This window comes from Eulemur rufifrons, chromosome 7 (genome assembly GCF_041146395.1).
Source record: "Eulemur rufifrons isolate Redbay chromosome 7, OSU_ERuf_1, whole genome shotgun sequence".
Classification (NCBI taxonomy): Eukaryota; Metazoa; Chordata; class Mammalia; order Primates; family Lemuridae; genus Eulemur; species Eulemur rufifrons.
Window position 1 is genome coordinate 11654548 of NC_090989.1, and position 25693 is coordinate 11680240.

At 46.2% G+C, this 25693-nt stretch overlaps 1 pseudogene; it reads left to right on the forward strand.

Annotated features, from left to right (window-relative positions):
• Positions 1-939: 939 nt before the first annotated feature.
• LOC138385679 (L-lactate dehydrogenase A chain-like) overlaps positions 940-25693 on the forward strand; it is a 63802-nt pseudogene continuing 39048 nt past the window's right edge.

Consider the following 25693-nt stretch of genomic DNA (forward strand, 5'->3'; position numbering starts at 1 on the left):
CCAACACTCGAGGACAAAGCAAGTGGGTGGGACAGTGAGAGGCTGAGAAACTGGGGCATCTCCACCATGAAGGAGCTGATGTCCTCATGGCTCATCTTGGGACCCACCCGAGACACCACTGTGGTCATTTCCAATGGGTGCAAAATGGATCATTAACCTATGGCTTGAATGATGCAATGTAAAGGCATCATTGTAACAGGCAACAAACTTGAAATAAGATTGCAAGCCTACATCAAGGTCAATGCTGTTACCATCTATTTTCATATCTGACCAATCATCAGAGAGTTAGAAGGGACAAAGTGGAATGTGAGAATGCACAGATTTTGCTTTGCTGAATTCAAGAAACTGGATCTATTTCTTGATTAAGCCTCATGATCTTTGGTGAAGAAGGTTGAATTCAGAGATTGTAAAAGGGACGACCAAAATCAAGCTGACATTTAAATATTACAAGATTTCTCATGAAATTCTAGATTTATAACTTCTCACAAAACGTTGCACGATCTAGCCCAGTTACAACATGTGACAATGGGCTAGAGCAGCAGCTGCCCACTCCCTGGCCATTGTCAGTCTTGCTCGTAGGTGGGGGTCCCTGAGATGGGAATTTACAGTCAGGAGTTTTGTGGGTGGTCTCAGGATCAACACTGATAGGGGGATGAAGGAAGAAGGATCGGACAGGAAAGCTGAATCGCAGTGTGGAGGATTGGTCACACTAAGGGCTTTGCTCATCCCGCAGGAGCTAGGATGGCCTTTCCAAGTCGTCCTGCCCCAAGGAAGGAGCCATAGTAATCGCCACTAGATGCGGGCTGCCCCGGAGGAGGGGCGTAACCATGAGCAAGGTGGCTATTTTCAGCTGAAGGCAATTCCCACAGAGTGACCCCGAGAACGCCCTCAGCATGCACGCTCTTGGTGCCAAGGGAATGATGCCGTGTTCTGTCGGGGATGTGGGCAGCATACCACGGCATCCACCGACCATCACTCCCGATTGCCACCCTGAGCCTGAACCTGCATGTCACTTGCCATTTGTAGGTGCCCTTGCATGGCTGTTTGTCTGCTAGTAGAGATCATTTCTCTTATACTCCCATGTCTAGCAAAAGTGAGAATGAAACACCCAGAAAGGGCTGCCTGTCTCAAAAACATGGGAAATACAGTTCCTTTTGGAGCTTGTCCAGGTATACTTGCCTAGTCTCTGTAAGTATTTCAGTGTGTGACCCTGGGGAAGGATTGGGAGGAGGCAGGAGCCATGGGGACTGTCATACTTGGGGCTGCCGTGACAGAGTACCATAGAACAGATGGCTTAGAAACACCAAAAACGGATTTCTCACAGTTCTGGATGCTAGAAGTCCCAGATCAGGTGCTAGCATGGTGAGATTCTAGTGCGGGCCTCTTCTGAGTTGCAGACTTGTCTTCTAATGGTGCAAAGAGGGTGAGAGAGCTCATGGGGTCCCCTTTAAAAGGGCACTAATCCCATGCATGAGGGCTCCCCACTCATGACCTAATCACCCCCAAAGCCTCCATCTCCAAATACTATCACATTGGGGGTGAAGATTTCAACATACAAATTTTAGGGGGACACTAAATATTCCCATAGTAGGAGCCACTTAGCTCATGGTCTCATTTGGGGAGGCTCCTTCCCAGCAGGAGCCAGGGTTCCTTTGACTACACTGTTCTCCACATCTACCCCCAAGATAGACGGGCCTGGCTCGGGGGAATTTCTATGTCCTCTATAGGGATGGATCCTACAGTCCTGTAGTGGATTGTCTCAGTTTTCTGTTGGCTCCAACAGAGCAGTTATGTGTTAGGTATTTCTGTGTAACACACCACCCCAAAACTTAGTGGCTTAAAACAATAACAATGTACTCTTCCTCTGGATTCTGTGGTCGAGGAGGTCAGACAGGGCTCAGCCAGGCTATTTTCTGCTTGCACGTGATGTCAGTTGGGATCCCGTGTGTCACTGCATTCAGTTTCGAGCTCAATTGAGGGGTGACATGCCCAAGATGGCCACTCGTCCCCTAGGTCCCTCCCTGCATGACCTCTCCCCTGGTGGCCCAGATGTCTACGGCACAGCAGCTGAAGCCTAAGCAGAAGCTGGGAGACCATTCAAAGTCCAGATCTGGAACCAGCACAAGTCACTTCTGTCACATTCCAGTGGTCAAAGCAACTCATAAGACCAGCTCAGCGTCAGGGGAGCCGACTCCAGCTCTCCATGAGGAGCACCAAAAATGTTGGCCGTCTTAACGGCACCACAGTCAGCACGCACACACTTCTGCAGATTTCTGATGAATCACTATTAGAAGCAGATATGAAAGGGCACATAGCCACCCCTTTGCTGCGCCCCGGATCTGGCAGCATGCAGAAACCTTTTCCGAGGCTTAGTGATACTGGCTATAAATACCCTGATATACAGAGAGATGGGCTGTCTCCAAGGAGGAGCGTTTCCAACCTGCCCTAGGGAGGTGCCAACAATTCTGTAAATTTCAGCATCAGGAGACTTTGATGTTTAGCTTATCAGCCCCTCTGCATAATTTCATTCCATTGCTCCCAGTTGTCGTCATCGTCATCATCACAGCCACTGCACATCATCATTATCAACATCAGCATGCAAAGACTTTATTAGGCACCTAATTGCACGTGCAGCGGTGCTGGGGGATGCGGAGCAAACATCAGGAAGGCGCAGGGCAGGTCGGCACAGGCTGACGCCGAGGCTGCATCAGAGGCGCCAGAACCCGAACAAGAAGCCACCAACGAGCCCTCAAACACACAGCCAAGGACTCAGGTCACATAAAGCTCAAGAAGGCGACTGGGTATGAGGGAACCACAGCACAGCATTTGGAGTTCAAGTTCTCCTGGTTCTGCTGGTTACTGAGGCTCAGCTCAGTTAGTGGAAAATTAATTCACAGGATGACCCATTTGCTGAAACAGTGAGAAGGATACTTCAAACTGGGTCAAAGCAGGTTTTGGTGTCACTGCCAAAGGCAAAGGCAGAGGCAGGGGCGGGACACAAGTCTGCAGAAATAAATGATGTGAAATTCCCACACGGCACATCTCACACATTCACACAGAAACCCAATGTGCTGGACAAGTGCTTCACACCAGAAATGAGGAACGCCCAGAAGGCCGATATTCAGCTGCCCTGGGCCAACAAATTTAGAGCAAACCGACTGCAGTAGGAAGACCAGAATGAAACTATCGTGAATCTACAGAGTATGAGGACTTCCACAAATCCTCAGGAAATTCAGAAAATGGTGGAGTGATCATTCAGTGAGTTAACCATGGGGCCAGTGCGTCACACAGCGAGTTGATTTTTGGTTTCCACATACAGGGTAATTGGGAGATGCATGTATTTTGGTTTAACCCATATTGCTTTGTGGCCTTAAAGTTTCTGAGCTTCAGTTTCTTTATCTATGAAGTGGGAATAATAAGAGCCCCTACTTTATTAGGCTGTTGTGAATTTTATAAGCACTAGTTCCTGGACATGGTAAGCACTTTTTATCAACGCCATTGAGTTGCATCTGTCCTGTCAATGATGGTTTGAACATTTTTGTTCCCTCCAAAATTCATGTTGGAATTGAATCCCCAATGCAACAGTATCGGGAGGTATGGCCTTTGGGGGTGATTCTGTGTGGACACCTGTTTTCATTTCTCTTGGATACACACCTAGGAGTGGAATTGCGGGGTTATAGGGCAACTCTACATGCAATTGCCTGAGAACCGCCAGGCTGTTCCGTGCAAGCGCTTTAAGCAAATATGGGACATGTTCTGATTTTCCTTTTAAAGAGATCTCTGGCCGCTGTGTGCAGAATGGGGTGGGTTGGAGCAAGAAAGGAAGACCAGTTGGGATGCTATTGACATCATGCAGGTGAGAGGAAGTCCTTGCTTGGGTTGGTAGGAGGATGGGCATAAATGGGTGCGCGGAAGGTTTATTTTGGGAGAGAATCAACAGGACTCGGTTATCGACTGGGTGGCTGTCGATGGTATGTTGAGAGCGGGAGAGGTTCAGATGCCCCCAGGTTTCTGGGGTGAGCAGGAGGGCAGGTCAAGTCTCTGCTTTCTAGCCTTTCACCTTCTTTATCCCCATGAAAAGGAAGTTAGTTCTAGAGGCCAGAATAGAGTTAACTATTTTAGGGAGAGTGTTTTCTGGGCCCTGCTATGTGTTCATGCTGGAGCTCTTCAGCATGTCCTTAATAAGTCACTTGCACGTGAACCCTTGTCTCAGGGTGGCTTTTGGGGACTTTCCCTGAGGCACTTCTCTTCCAAGTTCCAGAATCAGATATTCATTCCTCTGCCCACTTCCACATGTCCCCAAGTATATTCTGTATCTTATATTTGCCAGATCTATTCCGAGTTACGCACAATAATAAGGAAATAATACAGTGAACCTCCACACACTCATTGCCTAGACTCAATAATTATGGAGCTATGTAGCGTGAAGGAAATGTTCTATATCTTGACTCTTGTGGTGGTTACATAACTGTATACATTTGTCAAAACTAATCAAACTTTAAATGGGTGAACTTTATTGTGTGTAAACCTCAATAAATCTTATTTTAAAATAAATCTTGTTACATGTTATATTTATTCCTTTTCAATATGCTGAAATAGTTTAAAGTAAATCCCAGAAATCACATCAATTAATCTCCACATGCTTCAGTACATAGCTCTAAATATTGTTAACATTTTATTACATAACCACAATGCAATAATTAGACCTTGCAGAAGGCACACAACTTCTTTGGCAATGTATAGTACTAGGTGTAACAGTCAGCCCATAGTAAAATTTCCTTACTTGTCTCCAAAGGGTCTCTTTATTATTGGTTTGTACAAATCAGAGTCCAAGCAATGTCCCCATGTGGCATTTGGTAGTTATATCTCTTAAGTGTCTTTTAATTTAGAGTAGTCTCTTTTTTTTTTCTTTTAAATATCCTTCCCTTGATTTGTTTCAGAGACTGGGTCAGTTGTCCTGGAGAATGTCCCACATTCTGTATATGTCTGTTTGCTTCCTTATGGTGTCATGTATTTGTTCCTCTATCCCCCATATGTCCAGTAAGCGGAAGTTAGCTGGAGATGTTCAATTAGATGCAGGTTCAACATTTTGTAACAAGGGTATTTGGTAGGTGCTGCTGTGTGCATTTGCATTTTGTCAGGAGGCACAACATCTAGTTGAAAACAGGCCTTTGGATGTTAAGAGGTAGCCCTTGGTAAGGAAAGGGACAGGTTTAGGTGTGGCTTTCAGATAGAGGAGAAAGCATAATATAGGGACCGAGGTTCTTTGCTTCTGAAATCATAAAGGGATGCTCCAGGCTGTGGAAGGAGGAGAGCTGGAGGGGAAGAGGGTGCATAAATATCTGTGGTCCCTGAGCTAAAAGGGCCTTCACCCGCTCTCTTCCACCAGCTGAGTCTAGATTAAGAAAAGGTTTGTGGGGTGGGAGAGCACAGAAGCCTTGTGCCTCATGTTCTAGATGGACCCTAAAGGGGCAGCAAGAGCCCAGAGAGGAAATGGGGCTGCGAGTCAGTTGGTGGAGGTGGCCAGGCCTAAGCAGCCTCACAGCGTCCCTGGGCATGCCAGGCGCTCCAGGTGCCACAGCTGCAGCAGAGGGGACCAGTGCCCAGAGGCATACCTTCTACTCTGTCATCCTGGAGCCATGTGAACCCCAACCCCCGCCCCTGGAAATAGAAATGGATCCTGGAGAAAATATAGCAATAAAATGGACTGAGGTGCCTTTCTGCCAGCCAAGTGGGGCCTTAGAAGAGAACTTAGGTAATGTCATTTTTTGTAGAATAAAGCATTTGGCTGGCCTTTGCTCCTGCTTCCTGGGAGGGAGATTCTATGATCCTTGGATTTTATTAAGTAATAGGAGTGTCTTTGTTATTTGTGAGCTTCTTGGATCTCCCCTGAGTTTATGCTGAGGGATGAGAGGCTTAGGATGGGTGTTGGTCACCAGAAAGAACAGCCACATGACTAGAGGCTGGAGTGTTGGGCCAGTATGTCCTTGGGGAGGGGAGGGTGTGCTGGAGAACGAGCTCAATCATATGGCCAAGGACCCGTCAATCCTGCCTACGTAATGAGACCCCACTGAAAGTTCTGGACACTGAGGTTTGGGGGGGCTTCCTGGTTGGTGAACACATTGATGTGTGGGAGGGTGAGGCTCCTGCAGTCCTCGCAGAGAGGGCTCAGAAGCTCTGCAGTCCCAGACCTTGGCCTGTGTGTCTCTGTACAAAAGCTGTAGTTGTAAATGGAGTGCTGCCCTGGTTTCTGGGAGACTTTCTAGTGAATTACCAAACCTGAGGGGGTCATGGGACCCCTTGCATTGGCAGCCAGTCAGCCAGCGGTGCAGGTGGCTTGAGAACACGTGAAGTGTGGTGGTGTCTGAAGTAAGGGCTGTCTCGTGGAGAACTGAGCTCTTACCTTGCGAGGTCTGCACAAATTCTGGGTGCTTAGTGCCAGGGTTGTATTGCAGGACCCCACTTGGTGTTAGAATTGTTACCAAAAAATAAAGTTGCACACTCACAGATGAGACCTGAGCACCTCCTAGGACTGGGTTTCAAGAAGTTGAGGGGGCACTTCTCATAGTGCCTGGGGGGCACAAGATCCCTGGTAAATGTCTACTTTTATTGTGGTTTTATTATTTATATAGTTTTTTTTTGGAAAGTCCTGATCTATGACTCTTTCTTTGGGTATATCACAGTTCTTTTTTTTGGCCACATCAACTTCTTTTCCATGGTAGGAAGGGAAGCCAGGAAAGATTCTTGGAAGATTCATCTTCAGCTCGCTGTTTCATGACCTTTCATTTATTCACAAACTATACCTACTATGGGCTTGGCACTGCGTCCCTGCAGATGCAAAGGTTTCTGCCCGGTGCTGGAGCTGTTGTTGCACACCCCCGACACCCACCTGACTTGCATTCCTGATTGCTTTTGGTTCCAAGTCCAGTGGCAACTCACAAGGATCAGTTGACTCATAGTCTTCTAAAGGAAGAACAGACCCCCCAGAATAAGATTACAGCAGTTGGGGCTGGTGCTGTTGGCATGGCTGTGCCATCGGCATCTTAACGAAGGACTTGGCAGATGAGCTTGCTCTTGTTGATGTCACTGAAGACAAACTGATGGAGAGATGATGGATCTCCAACACGGCAGCCTTTTCCTTAGAACACCAAACATCGTGTCTGGCGAAGACTATGATGCGACTACAAACTCCACCTGGTTATTATTACAGCTGGGGCACGTCACCAAGAGGGAGAAAGCCGTCTTAATTTGGTCCAGCATAACATGAACATCTTTAAACTCATCATTCCTAATGTTGTAAAATACAGCCCAAACTGCAAGTTGCTTATTCTTAGCCAGTGGATATCTTGACCTATGTGGCTTGGAAGGTAAGTGGCTTTCCCCAAAACTGCGTTATTGGAAGTGGTTGCAATCTGGATTCAGCCTGGTTCCATTCCCTGACGGGGGAGAGGCTGGGAGTTCACCCATTAAGCTGTCATGGATGGGTCCTTGGGGAGCGTGGAGACTCTGGTGCACCTGTGGAGTGGAGTGAATGTTGCTGATGTCCCCTCGAAGAATCTGCACCCAGATTTAGGGACTGATGAAGATAAGGAACAGTGGAAAGAGGTTCATAAGCAGGTGGTTGAGGGCACTCATGAGGTGATCAGACTGAAAGGTGAAAGGCTACACATCCTGGGCGTCTGTGGCAGATTTGGCAGAAGGTACACTGTAGAATCTTAGGCGTGTGCATGCAGTTCCACCGTGATTAAGGGTCTCTATGGAATAAAGGATGACGTCTTCCTTAGTGTTCCTTGCATCATGGGACAGAATGGAACCTCAGACCCTCTGAAGGTGACTCTGACTCCTGGGGACAGGTACACTTTGGGGCATCCAAAAAGAGCTGCAATTTTCAAGTCTCCTAGTGTTACACCACTTCACTGTCTAGGCTACAACAGGATTTTAGTTGAAGGTTATGTGTGTTGTCATTTTTATCTGATCTGTGATTAAAGCAGTGCTATTAAGATGGCCTGGGAAAAACATCAATGTCCTACAGTTAGAAATGAGAATGATTCGTAAATCCCTACAGCTGTATCCTGATAATGGGTGGTTCTCCCTGTGTCACCCTTAACTGGCTAGTGTCAAATAGTTCCACCACCGCTGAGACACCACTACCAACGCTGCATAAGCCACAGTTGCCCTTCGAAGCAGATGTGTGTTTACTGTGTGTTATATAACTTCTGGTTCCTTCGACCAGCACACCTAGTCCAGGTTTTTCTCAATCAATCACATCCTGGGATCCAATGTGTAAACCCAACACTGCATGTCCTTGTGCATAACTGTTCTAAAGGATCTTATTTTGTGCATTGTATGTATCAATAGCATACATTGCCATACAATGTAAAAAGGAAGATCTACATACAAACAATGCAACCGACTCTCCAAATGTCACGCCAACTAAACCACCAAATAAACCTTGGACAGTCAGAAAAAAATGATTTCTGCCCTGCTGGTGTTTACTTACTGTGTATGTTTCGGGGAGAGGTGGAGAGACTGACTGTATACAATAAACAGGATAACTAGGTAATCGATGCCATAAGTGAGAGGGTGATAAGTGTTATGGGGTAAAATGCCACCGGGGGGTGGTTAGAAAGCTCTGAGTGCTGGTGGAGGAGGTCACAATTTTAAATAGGGAGGTCAAGGCAGATATCATTGAGAAGGTGATGTCTGAGCAAAGACTTGGGGAAGGCAAGAGAGTGAGCCCTGGCGTTATCCAGGGATGCATGTTCCAGGGACAGGAAACAGTACAAAGGCCCTGCGTGTTGGAGGAACATGGGTAGGGGTCGGTGGGCATGGGGTGGAGTCAGCCAGGGGGAGAGTGGAAGATCCCAGATGAGGTCCAGGGACCGGGGTGGGGTGTGGACAGGGGCAGATGATGTAGGGCCTCGGAGCATTGCAAAGACTTTGGTTTCAACTCCAAGTGTGACGGAGGAACCCTGGAGGGTTCAGAGCAGAACCCTTGGCCTGACTCAGGGTTTCGAGAGACCATCCTGACTGCTGTGTTAAGAGGAGCCTGCGTGAGGCAGGGAGACCGAGCGGGGCCCCTGTGAGACTCCAGGCACAGCACGACGGCAGCCCTACTGGAGGTGGAGGCGGTGGAGCGTGAGAAGTGGTCACATTCTAGATGCATTTAGAAGTTTAGGATTTGCTGACAGATTGGGTGTGAGGTGAGAGAGAGAGAGAGAGAGAGGAGTCAGAGGTGCCGCCAAGGTTTTGTTCTGAGCCACAACAGCCTCTTGGGGAGGTGGGAAAGACTACAGTGACTTTTTGGTGCCATCTGCTAGTCCTACAAAGTCACGGCCTGCCTGGTCATCTGCAGGTGGGTTTATCGCTTTTCCTTTCTACTGAAACAGCCCTGTCCCAGCCTTTGGTGGAACTTCCCGCAGAGAGCCCTGGCTTTCACCCCGCGGGTAAATCAGCTGCTCTTGTCCCTTCCAGCTTTACTGAAGTATAATTGGCAAATAAAAATTGTATATATTCATTTTTTCATATATGTGATGTTTTGATATATATTATGAAATCATTATTAGCACAACAAGCTAATTAACATATCCAGCACCTCATATAGTTACTATGTGTGTATGTGTGTGGTGAGAACACTTCAGATCTACTCTCAGCGAATTTCAAGCATATAATACATCGCTGTTAACTATAGTCACTGTGCTGTACATTGGATCTCCAGAGCTTATTCATCTTAGAACTTAGAACTGCAAGTTTGTACTCTTTGGCCAACAACTTCTTTCTCATTTCTCTCACCCCCGGCCTCCCTGGTCTACTTTCTGCATCTGTGTATTCATCTGTTGTAGATTTCACATTTAAGTGAGATCATGCGGTATTTTCCTTTCTGTGTCTGGCTATGTCACTTAGCATAACGTCCTCCAGGTTCATTCAGATTGTCACAAATTGCAGGATCTCCTTTATTAAGGCTGAAAAATATTCAGGTCTATCTGTGTGTGTGTGTGTGTGAGTGTGTGTGTGTACATACCATAATTTATGGAACAGAGTATGAATGTTCCCTCCAAATGGAAAAGAGAACTCCCATATGAGCCAGCAATCCCTCTTCTGGTATATATCCAAAGGAAATGAAATCAGCGCCTTGTAGAGACGTCTACACTCCCACGATCATTGCAGTGTTGTTCACAATAGCCGAGATACGGAAACAATCAGCTGCTTTTGATAAGAATAATAGTTGGCTTGCCCATGAAGGTCTCCCTCAGAGGTCATTCATTGTGAGCCCTTGCTTAGGAAATGGGGAAACTATTTTAGGGTGGGAAATGATGGATGAACACTTTCAAATTCACAGCTAGATCTAGATTCTTCCAAAACCAATGCTGGGAATCCACTATTTATAGTCATGAGCCTTCAATAAAGTAGATCACTGTAAATTGAGAGATGGGGGGGGTCCCTTGATGAGTATGACCTTGACCACACGATGTATCTTCCCAGGTACCAGTTTCCATCACCTTAAAGTGGGAATATTACTAGTAACTATCTGAGAGAGCAGAGATGAGGATTATACGTGATAATTCATGTTTGTACTCAATGAATAGTTATTATAATTGGCAAAATAAGAATGTTTATTATTTTATGTGGCTTTTTCCACCTTTCTCTGGAAAATGAGAAATGAATGCCCCCTTTTACATATATGTATACACATACATTATACACATGCATATACATATACATATATGTATACATATGTACATATATTTTTTAATGTGGGGGTAATTAAATACTAATTTTAATTTTAGATATATCCTTTGGAGCTGAGCTCTCTCTTCTTACATCACTCTGTTTCAGTGATAAAAAAATACTAATGTGCTCTTTTTCTCTTAATTCCAGCCTCCTCCACTCTAAAAATATTATATTCATTGCGTTGAATTTCCAAGGTCATTTAAAAATGCCTTTGGAAATACAGTCTCAGCATTTGTGGAATGGCTTTGTTTGCTCAAATCCCAGGCTAAGGATGGCTTAGGTGACATTCAGTGTGTTCCCCTTTGGAAATCCTAGAAATCCACTGCTGATCTCTGACAGGGCAGCTTGATCTTCCTGGTGGCACTTGGGAGCCCATTAAAACATCCAAATGTGCCAACTTATTTTACCATTCAGATGAATGGCACTTATTTGAATATTACTTAGATATTCAATACTTAGTTGTCTTTTGAAGTTAGAATCAAGGTTTAAATTTCTGTGAGCATCCTATCCCTCCGACTGGACTCATGGGGGCCATAGGTGAGCATCGTGCCCTAAAGGGACATGGTACCAATGTTGTGAGTTGTTAGCTTAATTTTTTCTAAAATTTCTAGTTCAATTACATTTTTCCTAGGACAGAGGTAATAAAAACCTTTTGTAATGAAAAATTTCAAGCATATTTTGAAATTCAATTTCAAAATTAGAGAGACTAGTTTTATGAATTCCCATATCCCCACCATCCAGCTCCAACAATTCCCACACATAACCAGTCTTGTCTTGTCTATAATCCCAGTTTCCTAAGGTATTTTGAAGCAAATCCAGGCTTTATATCATTTTATCTATAAATATTTTAGAAGACAAAAGAGAAGGACTTTAAAAAAAAACATAACAATATAGAATGAAGGCCATTTTTTTGAATCCTGGCTTGTGGACTGGTGCTAATTCCAGCATTATTTTGTCACTATTGATTTGCTACTTGCCCGATTCAATAAAAGAGCATAAATTACATTTCTGTTTCTGTGAGCTGGGCCTGTATTTTGAAAAGAGGATTTATTTATTCAACAAATATTTGCTACTTTCTACTATGAGCAAGGAATATGCTCTGCACTGGAGATTTGGAGATAAAACACGCTAAGCTGGGAGAGACGCAGGCACGTAGGCCTTGATACAAACACAAATATAAATACAGCTTGATACACTTTATAGCAGAGGTGTGTACGGGTTACTTTCTGTCTGGGAGAGATTTCTTTCTCTTATTCACAGTTTCAAGAGGCACCTTGATCCTGGTCTACTTTCAAGTGTTGATTATGAATTAATGTAGGATATATAATTACCACCAATTTTAAGTGTCTATAGGCTTATCACAAACCAACTAAAGAAGATGCCTTTCTTGGTGCACACAACTTGAATGAAATGGCTTGAATTGTTTCCCTTCAATTTCCTCCCCAACACTGCACATAGTTCTCTGGTGTTGTAGCAGAAACACTTAAAATGAGTTTTGTTCTTGGAAGTGAGGGAAGGACGAGACAGGGGACACAGGAGGAAAGGCAGGAGGAGGAGGGCAGACACTCACAGGGACTCACATTGACGTGGCTAGGTCCCCGTGGGCTCCCTGAGTGGTGGGAGGTGTCACCAGCTGTCTGGATTTGGAGATGAAGTGACTGAAAACCTGTCAAATGCCTGTGATACATACACGCACACACACAGCCTCTCTCAATCTCAATCTCTGAGTGTTTCAAGTTTATCACCTGGGGTCTGGTTGGCCTGGAGCTGGTGGGTGCTGGGTATAGCCTCCTTGGGCAGTAGTCCCTAACCTTTCCACCTCCTTTCCCTCTCTTCCTCTCCTTAGGTCCCTGACAATCGCTGAGTGGGAAGCCCAGCTTGGTGTTGGGAGCAGTGGCCTCTGGATTGGGGATGGACAGATGGCTGTTCCCACGATCTCCCTTTTCCCACCCTCCCTCTCTGGGGCTGGGGTCCCTGAGCTGGACCCCTGGCTTGGTGAGCTCCTGCCTGTGTACGGCTGCATGTGCTCAACACCCCCTCCCTGGGGGCCTGAAAGTGCCATGCTGGGGCCCAGGAAGCTTCATCTGTTCCCAACCCCCCACCCCCCTGACCCCCAGGCAGAGTCCTCACCCTCCTGCCCTGCTGTCCCTGGAGAGGCACCCTCCCTGAGTGCTCGTCATGGGGCCATAAGGCAATTGTCACAAGTCTAGGTAAATTCTGCTCTCTATAGATAGGGGGACTTGGGAGAGACAGCTCCCACCGGTGACTGCTGGGCCCTCCTCTCACTGGCTGCAAACCCTGAGGCCACTTCCCTCCTTTGTCCAGAGCAGGGACAGCCCCCATGTGGATGTTTTTTATGGTGATCCTAGAATCTCAGTTGGGTTTTCCTGGATTCAGAGCCTGAGACAAAGGCTTAGGTGTGTGGGGTTTATTTGGGAGGGGGAAGGAGGTGAGAAACAGAGAGGGAGGTAAAGTCCATTACTGTGTTTGCAGGCACACCCGTCCCCAGCCAAGTGGACAGACAAGGGCTGGATTTAATGGAATCTGAGATATCATCCACTATAAGGCATGCTGTTATTTTAAGAAGCTCTAAGAAAAAAGCTGCCTATCCAAGTGCGACACACTACGAAATGCGAGACACTTCCCCAGGTCAGAGACGTGAAAGTGTAAGAAGAATCTGGGCCTTGGGGTGGGCACAGAAAGCACTACAGCCTGCTGGGCATGCGGGGGATCAGGAGATAGAAACCGTCTGTGTTTCCCGGAGGGGAGAAAAGCCATGCAGAGATACGCGATGATGACACGCCAGGAGAGGAGGGAGGAACAGATCAATCACCTTCAGACTCCAGACGAGGAGAGATGGCTCCTGATAGGGAGGAGACAGGGAGGCCTCCTTGGACCAGGTGGTGGTAGCTGAGCTGGTTTCAGAGGATGGAGGGGTTTGGGCTCTATGGGGTGAAGGGGAAAGCCATTCCAGATGGCGGGAACAGCACAGGCAAAGCCTCTGAGCTGTCCTGGAAATAGTCATTGTATTTGCTTGGGATGTAGGATTTGTGGGGGAGCATCAGGAAGCATCAAGAATTAGGAAAGCAATGAACATGCCCTTTGACCCGGAAATCCCACCCCTAAGTGCATGGCCGAGAGCAACTCGCCCTCAAGTGCACTGGAGAGGACACCTGGACATTCTCAGCAGCACTGGGGAGGATACAAGGGTGGGGACGGCTCCTCCACAAGGGAAGGACAGGGCAGGGGTAGGGCGGGGCTGCTCAGAGTTTTTCTTTTCTTTTTTTTTTTTTCTTCCAAAATGTTATTTTATTTATTTATTTTTTTTTATTTCATCTTGTTATGGGGGATACAGAATTGCAGGTTACATACGTTTTTCTCTAGAACAACCCAGCTGGATGGTGAGCGGCAGGGGAGACTGAGGCCGGCCAGGACAGACAGGAGGAGGTGAGAGCAAAGAAAGGGCTGAGAATGGCTCTGCAGGGGAAGGGCCGACGGGACTCAGCGACAGGGAAGGTGATGGCAAGAGTGGAGCCTGGGAACGCAGGACAAGGAGGAGGGTGCTCTTTTCTTTGAGGAGGGAAGTGGGGATGATTTATTTGCTCTTGTTCACGGGATGCTCCGGGGCACTACATCTGCATTTAAATCATCCAGCTTCTGTGACGTGAATCTCTTCCCGTTTCTCTTCCCGTTCCCGTCCTCCTTCCTCAGCTCCTCTGCCCCGCGGCATGCCAGCTCCTTGGGCCTGTCTTTGGGTCACGAGGCTCCTCTGGACCTCACCTGAGGGGCTCAGTCCTTTGAACTGAGTATTTCCCACATGAAACGCCCTCATCTTTTGGAATCTCTTCTTTCCCTTGTGCTTCTTGTGTGTGAACAGAGCACCACTGTCCTCATGATTCCTCAATCCTGAAAGCCACCATCTGTCCAGATGTGTGTCCTCCTCTCACTTCCTCTACGCTGCCAGCTTCTTCTGCCCATCCTCCTCATGCCCCTTCTCAAGTTCTCTTGACTCACCTTTTTGCTCTGGGTGTTGCTATGACACTCTGCTCTCCAGGTGTGGGTGTCTCTTGCTTTCCGTCCAGGCCTGTGGGCATTGCTGGCCATGAACCTGTAAGTTCAAGAAAGGTATCATTCCTTGGGCAAAGCTTGACCAATGGGGGAGGGAGCTGATGAGTAGCTCTTCCTTCCCCCGTGTCTCGAGGACAATTCTGAGGCACCTTCTACATGCTTCCTTGGGTGTCTCCTGCCCCAGCCACCCATTGGGGTGGCCAGGCCAATGACACCACCTGGGGCTGCCTCCTCCTCCTTCCACTCCTCCAGTCCCATTGCCGTTCTTTGGGATCGATTCCTAAGCCACCTGCACATAAGCCCTTGTCATAGGCCCTGTTTCTTGGGGAGCCCAAGCTAAGACACCCCTTGAACACCTGTCAGAGCTCTTCCCTCCGGCCCCAAACCACTTTCCTAATTTACACCCAGACTCCTCGCGTCTGGGCTGCTCACAGCAGCTCACTTAGTTGATTGGCCTCTAATCTTGTTCTATTTTAACTCACTGACTGGATTTTAGCCAGGATGACCTATACTAAGTAAAAGTCTGTCTATATCACTTCTCTGCTTTAAGTCCTTGAGAAGCATCTCATTACCTACAGAATCAATTCCAAGCTCCATAGTGTGGAACACAAAACGCCCCGTCACTTGGCCCCAACCTACGTCTCCCTGCAGCCTCCCGGGCTGTTTTCTGCCTCCTGTCCAACAGCCTGGGAACTGCAGGCTGGGTCCAGTTTGCTGGCCTGTGCCACACGGTCTCACGCCCTGGTGCTTTTGGTCATACCCTTGCCTGAATGTGGCCACCTTCAGCCAATCTTCACATGTTCTATAAGACTCAACTTGGGCGTAACCTGTGGCCATCCTGACAGACCCCTGCAGGCCACCCACCTCTGCCTGACCCTGTGCCAAACCAGGTCCTGTTTATCCGTGTTCCTCCACAGGAGGATCCACACCTATTTACCTCTAAATCTCCACCACTAACACTGTACCTGGCATACAGCAGGTGCCCAGGAAATATATTTTTGGACTAAATTCTAAATTAAATTTCCATTGATAAAAACTTTCTGTTGGTTGCATCTCTGATGGTTGGTGGTCCTGTGGGGTAGCAGGCTGCTGAGATGCGCTGGGGAGGAAGGGCTGAGGAATTTATCCTCAGCTGCCGGGGGATTAGACCTCACCTCTGGGTGGCTTTGCATCAGCACTGCCCTCCTAGCTGGCTCTTGTCTAGCCAGTCCTCTATTTCTTTTCAAAAAATGCACCCCACTTTCTAGTACCAAAATCTGCATTAGTTTCTCAGGGCTACCCTAACAAAGCACCCCAAACTGTCTGGCTTAAAGCAGCAGAAATTTAGCATCTCACATTTCTGGAGGACAGAAGTCCAAAATCAAGGTGTTGGCACAGCCAAAGTCTCCAAAGACTTTAGGGGAGAATTCTTCCTTGCCTGTTCCAGCTCCTGCTGGTGGCCAGCACGCCTCGCCATTCCCTGGCTGTGGTTTCATCACTCCAGTTTCTGACTCTGTTGTCACATGGCCTCTGCGTGTGTCCAGATTTCCTTTTCCTTCCAAGGACACCATCTTTAGATTTAGGGCTCGCCCTAACCCAGTAGGACCTCATTTTAACTTGACATCTCCCAAGACCCTATTTCCAAATAAGGTCACAGTCACAGAGGCCACAGGTCAGGACTTCACTGTATCTGTTTTTGGTGTGACACAATTCAACCCCAACACTGATTCATGGAACACCTTCTGTGTGTCAGGGGTTGTGTTAGGCTTGTTGCACAAAGAATCACGTTTAATTTTCTCCCCAACCCCGCCAGGTAGGGAGCATTATCACCTGATTTTACACACAAAGGTTCAGAGAGGCCGCACAGCTGGTTAGGAAAAGAGTCCTCCGTGCCGTGTGTCGTGCACCATCTCCCAGGACACTGTGAGCAAGACAGTTTCAGGGCGGCGCAGGCCCTTACCTTCTGCAAGCTGAAATCTTTTTATTATCATTTTTTTTTTAAATCTTTCACAGGTAGAGTCAGGATCATGATCTCTAAAGAAAAACTAAGAATCTGTATAAGGAAAATTGATATATGATGATGAACAGAGCATCTCGGAATCAGAAGTTGAGCAAGACCTGGGCTACTGTTCTTTTCTCAAAGTCCTGAAATAGTAGGGAAAAAAAGAAAAGAAAAAGGAAAAAGAAGGAATTCCAAAACAGGGCTACATAAATAAAGTATGAGATATTTTACCGTGTTTAGAGTGAACAAGTGAACACCTTGATATGTCAAAAACGCAATGTATGTCAGAGCATTTGGCCTCAGTTGGAGATAACATGAAAAGGCTGAAAGGCGAAGCCTTCTGAGAATGTGAGCTCTGGTTCTGGGCTGAACCCCGAAGCCCAGAGAAGGGCAGAGTGAGCGGCACGCGGTGGTCTGCACCGCTGGGCTCTGTTCTGCGGGAAGGACTGACACTCTCTGCACAATAGCCAGTGCGGGTGGGCTGTTCAACATGAGGGTCAGGGAGGGGAGGGCCCGGCCCAGAGCAGACTAATGGAGCAGTTGGTGACCCCATTTCCCTAGCTTTTAGCTAAAGACACCCCAGATGTCCTGGGAGAGCCGTTGGATGCCCTCAGCGTGGATTTTCATGTCCCTGCTAGGATTAGCTCCAGAGCAGTGGTTTCCATCCCACAAGTCTTTTTAGAGAAAACCTTTTCCTGGAGGACCTAAAGCTTGTGGTTTCAGAATGAATCCAGAAAAAAAAAAATACCCTGTTGTGAGGGGAGTGGGAGCTGCCAGCCTCAGTACAACTCCCTGGAGCAGGCATTTGAGGCTTGGACTCAGGACAGAGTGGTGCATCCCATTCTGCATTCTGATCTTCTTGGAATGAATTTCTCCACCTGCAATCAGAGCTACCTGGCTCCCATCTAAACCTGCTGAACCAGAATCTGGGTAGAGTTAGGGAGGGAATAGAGGTGTCATAGGTGATTTATATATGCACCAAGGCTTAGGGCCATCATTGTAAGCCTTGGGGTGGATGTAGGCTGGAGAAGATGGTGGTAAGTTGCCATTTCGTGGCTGAGGATTCTTTTTTTTTTATTTCAGCTTATCATGGGGGTACAAAAGTTCAGGTTATATATATTGCCTCCCCCTCATCCCCCCAAGCCTGAGAGGATTCTTGAGAGCAGGGAAGTCAGTTCAAGTGACTGGGAAGGAGGAGGCCTAATGCCGGGCTGGGTGGAGGGCGTGCCATTGTGCTAACTGAGGAAAGAAGCTGCTGGTGGCTGGTTAGGGAAGACTGAGTCAGGCAGCATGCCCTGAGCCTCAGCTACTAAACAGTTCTGGCCCTTGTATCAACCTGCTGCCTTGCCATTTATTCCAGTTACCATTGCTGTGCAACAAATCACCCCAAAATTTAGTGGCTTAAACAGTAATAATCATTTTATTATCTCTGACACTCTGTGTGGGTCATGAATTCAGGGAAGGTTCAGCAGAGTGGTTCTGTCTCGGTGGCTCTCATGCGGGTATAGTTAGATGGTGGTTAGAGATAGAAATAGGGGATCTGGAACAGCTGGGGGCTGGCTGTACATGTCTTCCTCTCTCTCTGTGCATTCTCACCTGCCTCTCCAGGAGGGCTTTCTGTGTGAGATGGTTTGGGCTTCCTCACAACATGGCCACCCTGGGCCCTTTCACAGCTTGGTGTCTCAGGGCCCTGCCTGAGTGTTCCAGTGAATAGGGTGGAAGCTGCCTCACCTCTTACGACTCAGCCTTAAAAGTCACACAGCGTCACTTCCATCACAGTGAGTAACAAGGCTGCCTAGATTTAAGAGAAGTGAGCAAAGATCCCTGACTCTCAACAGAAGGAGTATCAAAGTCCCATAGTAGAAGATCAAGTGAATGGGAGATATTCTTGCAGCCGTCTTTGGGAATTTTATATATATATATTATTAATATATTTGGATATTATGTGTATAACACGCCACACCCTAAATCAAAACATTATTTTAAAAAGTTCCTCTACTGATCAATCAGTCCATCAGTGATGGGGGAAGCTGCCTTTCTCTGGACAGTTCTCAAGGAGTTGGAGCCTTTCATTCTGAAACTGAGGAACTGGCAAGTCTCTCTTCAGAAAATATGTCAAGTGATTTTGAGGACTAAGGCATAAATAGCATTCCCTCAGACATCACTTAAAAAAAAACTTGCTTGCTTGTGCATGGTTGGGTATATGACAAAACTTCTGCCCATTTTATCAATGAGGAAACTGAGGTTCAGAGAAGAGATCCAAGGCCCAGAATAGTAATAGAACTGGGACTAGCCAGGGTTGAGTATGTCTGGTTTCCATACTAAAGCCAGGGGGTCCCCGTGGGTGTGGGGAGCCTGTTCATGGTTTTCAGGAATCACTTTACAACACAGGGCAGTGGACGATGTCCCAAAACTCATACAAAACTGAGGGCCAATTGCTCCCTTGCTGAGAGATCTTCAGTGGCTTTGCAGCACCAACGGAATCCAGTCTGAATCTCTCTGCAGAATGTTCAAGGCCTCCATGATGTGATGTGTATATCATCTTTATACGCAGGTATATTCCATTCTTCGAAGTTAATTCATACCTGTTGGAGGCTGATAGGCATTTGATGAAGGTAACAGTTTCTGCAGAGACAACTGCCCCTCTGATCCGCCACCTCAACACCCACCCTCTCTTCCTCGAACAGCTCTTGCCAGTTTTAACAAAGGAGAGAGACCCACTGTGAAAATTCCTTTGTTCAAAGCTTGAAGCCGAAAGAGAATAGGCTTCGCTGTCTGGGCTGCCAAGAGGAGTGATGGGAGTGGGGACAACAGGCTTCGGAGGAGGCCAGAAGAATCTTGGGGAAGTTTCCATATGCTGAGGAGTTTCCGAAAGAACTTGAAGCCGACTGCGCTCTCTTGGACAGTGCTTGTTCGGTGCCCATCCAAGATGTCTCAAGTGGCCCATAAAAATTTCACTACATTTTGTCCACCCATGGATACTGTGACCCAGCGTGACCCAGTCAGAAATCTGTTTTGGCAATGCTTTCAGAGGGGGCTGCAATGGCCCGGGCCGCGGCCGCATTGACAGTGTTTGCTGTAATCAGGAATGATGGCTTCTGGTGGGAATTGGAGGCAGGTGGTGCGGGGAGCCGTGAACTTTGTCACAGAGCAGTGACTTCTGTAAAATTCACAGCAGTTCCTTCCAGTTCTGTCTGAATGAGCTGGAGTGACTACAAATGTGTCCTATGCGCTGCAAGGAGTCGTATTCAATCCTCAACTCATGGGGGAAAGCTTACAGGGGTGAATCGTGGATTGTTTTCACTGTTTGAAAGTATTTTACCCTGTTTTCTTATTTTAATCACTCAGATTTAAATAAATAGAAATAAATGAAAAGTATGGACCCTATTTTTCCAGCCTATTACTTTACAGTTAATCCATTTGGGGGATGTGTCTTAACTGTCATTCAATCTCCCGTGGTTGGGTCAGATGCCCCCAAGGAACCCACGGTCCATGCAAAAATGCCTCGTTTCCAAAATGATGATTAATTCTAGAAGCCTTGAGATTTTTCTAAATAGGGGCCACTATCAACAAGTTCCTCTTCATTATTATTCATTTGATTCAATACTGGGATGCCTTTGAGGCAGCATTTGATGGTGTGTTTTTATGACTGTTCTGCTATTGCCTAGTCAACCATTCTAAAGTTCATGCTTCTTACACTTTGTCAATTTCTTGTTAACTTTCCAAGAAACTGGGGGCTCAGGAGTTACAGCCACATTATTAAGACTGTTTCTGGCAACAGTAACACCATGCTGGTGAATTCTACCTAATTTTAGGTGGGTCTATATCACTTTTATTGACATGGAAGCCAATAAAAAATTTTGTCATTTTGATGATACTAGATTACATCAAAACCTCAAAGTGGTAAAAGTGCTTTGAGACATAAGGGTATTTGAAGCAACAAAGGACCCCCCTCCATGACCACCACCCCCATGGGGACCCTGTGAGTCACAGCCATGTGGAAATATTGACCTTACTACGAGCAAGGCCACTAAAGAGCTCTGACTGCCCAAGTGGTGCCTTTTTGTTGGTCCTGATTCTGCCATTTTTGCAGAGCCATCGCTTTCGTAAGTGTGGCTCTTCTGAGACTTTCTTCAGGCTTTATTACATTTTCTTCTATCCTACAGGCAAAATAAGACTAGTGACTGAATCAAAATTCACAAAAATCAAAGTCAAAACAGCCAACAGAAATTTTAAATGTGAAGGTTTGATTTGGTAAGGCTTGTGGCATTCGTGTGAGTGACCAAAACAAACTTTGTTGTCCCCTGGAACGTGGTTCCCACCATTGTGGAGTTTCGACCCTCACTTATTGATTATTTGGTTTCGTGACATTTCTCCCATTTCTAAAAGTGCTATAAGATATATATTTATATAAGGCATGTGCGTGTATGTGTGTGTTTCAATTTAAGCAACATTGATTAAATTGCCTTCTGAAAATATTTTATTGATCTTGCTATGCTGTTTAAGGAATTGGGGGGGGGGAAATCTCACCTAAAAGTAGTATGCATATTAAGAAAAGAAAAGGAATTGGGGGTCCTTCGGGTTTTATAGAGCCAAGGTTTGGGGACAGCCATTCCAGGTGCATCAGCTGCACCATTAGGCACTTGTCAAATAACTTCCCTCCAATTCCAGAATGTGGGTGATATTCAGTGACTTATGCTTGGCTGTGGTGAGCAAGAAGTATGATTCAGAGAATAAGGGCTGAGCTGTCACACTGTCTGGACATTTTAATGGTCCCTGCTTTGAGCCTTACCAGACATCTTCCTGGCCCCCTGGACAGAGGTTGTTAGTTGTGTCACCCAAAATGCTTTTCTTCTCCCCTTAGAACTCCTAATGCCCAGCAGGTATGTGACTGCCTGGAATTAAGACTACATTTTCCAAAGGCTAGTGTGGTGGCTCATGCCTGTAATCCTAGCACTTTGGGAGGCAGAGGTGAGAGGTTGCTTGAGGCCAGGAGTTCAAGACCACCCTGGGAAAAATGGTGAGACCCTGTCTCTACAAAAAATAGAAAATTTAGGGCATGGTGGCATGCACCTATAGTCCCAGCTACTCAGGAGGCTGAGGCTGGAGGATCACTTGAGCCCAGGAGTTTGAGGTTGCAGTGAGCTATGATCATGCCACTGTACTGTAGTCTGGGTGACAGAGTGAGACCCTGTCTCCAAAAATAAAAAAAAAGACTACATTTTCCAGCCTCCTTTGGAGATAGCTGTGGTCATGTGACTAATTTCTGGCCATTGGTCAAGACATAAGCAAGAGTTACAGCTTCTAAGGCCCTTCCTTAAGAGGTTACTGGCTTAGGCCCCTCATGCATCTTCCCCCTTCCTCCCACCTGCTGCTTGCAATGTGGACACAACGATTAGAGCTCCATTTTGGACCATGAAGGTGGGGGCCATACCCTGGAAATGGCAGAGTAGGAAACTGGAAACAGCCTAGATCCCAGGTGATGGTGGAGAAGCCACACCACCACTGGGATGCCTGGATCCAGAGTCTCACAGGACAGAAATAAACATATCTTCCATAGCTGTTTTTTCAGCCTCTTACTAGGAACCAAACCTAATTTTAATTTGTAAATATCCTCTTTTCTTTCAAAGTTTACCTGCTTGTATTAACTCCCCCAGACCGGAGCCGTTCTTCCTACAAGGTGGTGGTTGTCTAGTGTGTTCACTTAATCCGGTGTAAGCAGTGGTTATTTTGTGCTTCCTTTCTCAAGAATCATAGTTACCTTTTAACAGGAGCCTTCAGAATATTGCATCCTAAGCCAGTAGTTTAAGAACTTGTTTTCAAAATAAATCCAGTCCCTTCTCATCGTTTCTGGGGATTTGTCACCTGTGTAAACATGCTGGAGTTGAGCTGAGCTTACGTTCTAGTGGTCAATGCCTGTCACTTCTTCCCCCTCCCTGGCTCCTGGCTTCTCCCTCCCTGTCTGAGGGTTTCCTCATTGCTACGCTGTCTGCCTCCTCTTCCCAAGAGGACACAACCCTCTTCCTTCATTTCTCAAACATCTCTAATGTAATACTAATGAATTTTTACTGTGCAATGGATTTTTATTTAAGATTTGGGAATACCATAGTGTAGTTATAGTGCAGAAAAATTAAAAACTTACGACTAGGTTTCTATCATCACTGTTGAAGTTCTTCACTTACGCCCACTCAGTGTCGGTTAGGGTGTCTTGAATGCTGTGGGTTGGCATCCTCCAGGCACTCACTGTGTTTGCAGTTGGTTCTGATAGTTGGCTGACGTCTCAGTGGGGGCTGTCAGCTGGCACATCTCCATGGGAACTCTCCATGTCACCTGGGCTTCCTCACAACATGGCGGCCAAGTTGGAAAGGAGAGCATTCTGACAGAGAGTGAGCCAGGCATAAGCTGTGTTACCTTTTATTACCTAGCCTCAAAAATCATGCAGCATTACTTCCACTCCACATTCTACTTGTCAAGGCAGTCACAAAGTCCTGCCCAAGCTCAAGGTGTCTATTTCTACTCCTCACCGCTTGATGGAGAGTGACAAGTTTCTGGAAGAGCTTGTGGGTAAGAAAATATTGTTATGGCCACTTTGGGAAAATGCAATCTGCCACATTCACCTGGGGCATCCTTTACTGGCCACCACTTCCTTTGGCCCCAGCCTGCTCCTGAGTTCCTAGGATTGTCCTCTTTCAATGGAGTTCCTGTCCACCTCTGCCATTCTCAGGTTATTCCTCTCAATAAAACTCCCAGCTTTTGTGCCAACCCAAAGAAATCTGAAAGCACCCAGTTTTTAAATCATTATGCAGAGCCCATTGGTTCTCTTTGTCTCACCCTTCCCATTCCCAGCTCTGCCCTCTACCTTACCTCTCACACCTTATGCTACCTTCTATAACAAGAGGCAAATGAAAAGACCCATTCTCTTTTTAAGTATAATGGGTATAAACAGCAGAATCTTTAAAAAAGTAGCATTTTTCTTTCTCCCTCATACAAAGCTGGTCCTTTTAGGCACCGATCCATGTGAGTCAATGACTGTCGGGAGGTGGTGGGGAGCAGAAGGGGCTTTGGAGTCAGACAGGACTAGCTGTTTTTGCCTGTTTCCTTATCTATAAGAATAAGATGAATATCACCCACCACACAGAGTGACTGTGAGAGCTGATGTGACAATCTGTGACCAGCGCTTAGTGCCATAGGAGTTGCTCAAAAGTCAGAGCTGTTGCTCTTATTAAGGCTGAGGTGGGGGGAGGGAGAAGGGGATAAAAAAGTTTTGTAAGCTGTTAATTTATAATAAATCCCCAAAGAGATGTTCTTTCAAAGCCTTACTTTTGAAAACTTTATCAACAGGGGAAAATTTCTCAAGAGAGAAAAAAAAATCTAGCATTAAGCTGATTTCCTAATATTTGAGCAAAACTTAGTAGAAAGAGTGGTCAGTATAAAACAGTCCTAATCCCTGGCCACTCCCTGATGTCCTGTACACCTAGATATCTGTGTCTTTTATTTTTATTTTATTTTATTAAATTTTGTTTGGAGATAAGGTCTCACTATGCCACCCAGGCTGGAGTGAGTGGCATGATCATAGTTCACTATAACCTCAAACTCCTGGGTTCAAGTGATCTTCCCACCTCAGCCTCCCAAAGTTCTGGGATTATAGGCATGAGCCACTCTGCCCAGCTAATTTTTAAAATATTTTGTAAAGACAGGGGTCTCCATATGTTGCCCAGGCTCATCTTGAACTTTTGGCCTCAAGCAATCCTCCCACCTCAGCCTCCCTCCCAAAGTGCCAGGATTAGAGGTGTGAGCCATTGTGCCTGGCCTATATTTTATTTTATAGCATAAATAAAAACATTTCAGTGGGCTTAGTACATATTATATTTAAGATATGTAAATTAATTAAAATATTAATATAATTGGAATAAATAAAATTAATTAAATATGTATAAATATATATTTTTACCTGAAAGTCGTCACTGGAGTTATGTTTGGGATGGGATACGTCTCTTGGTGGGCTGGTTTTCTTGGTGGTCTTTAGACCAAAACTGTCATTTATAATGGGATGGACGGTCTCTGGCAGTTTCCACAAGCATAGGAGGTGTCCTTGGTGCTGAATTATAGGCAGAGAGTCTGGCAGTCAACACCCTGGATAAACATCTCAGCTTTTGATGAAGGGAGAAGGAGGGGAGGAGGAGGGGGTGGAGGAAGAGGAGGAGGGAAGGAGGGGGGAGGAGGGAGGAGCAGGAGCAGCTACCACCACCACTGCCACATTCCTGGGTGGATGTCCTTGTTTGTCTTGTTCTCTTGAGGGAGTAGATGGGGGAATGTGCTGATCAGAGAAAGCCTAGAAAGAACAAGATTCTTAAAAATAAAGCTGTGGTGCTGCCCAGGGGTGGGCACTGCCTGGAGCTTTCTAGGGCTTCCCGTGTTGTCGTGGGGATTAATTAGTCAATGTTTGGAGTCAGTTTGAGTAACGCATGTGCAGGAAGCTGTGACTGAGATGCTAAATTCTTTCTAAAGGGGGACGTGTGTGTTAGGGTTTCTGAGTGGTCGGGCTGCACGCGTGTAATTTCACACCTAGAAAGCCTTCTTTTGAACTATGTAAGTGATATCTTGGCAAAATATCTTTGCTATTTTTCTGCTAAAGCATTTTAGGTTAAAATTAAATTTGAAAAGTGACATCTCAGGAGCATACACTGGAAATCTAGGAAGATTTGGAGTCAACAGTGTCCTTAATGGACTTCTCTTCCTTCTTTTCTTTATCCCTTAATTCCCACCATCTCTTTTCCTTTCTTGCACTGTGTCTGCATGAGAAAAATAGGCCTTGCTATGATGTAAGGTCTTTCTTGGTAGATGAAGTAGCTCAAGTTTATTAACCATTATTTATGCCATATCTTTTGCCTCCAAAGCACTAGATGTCAGGAA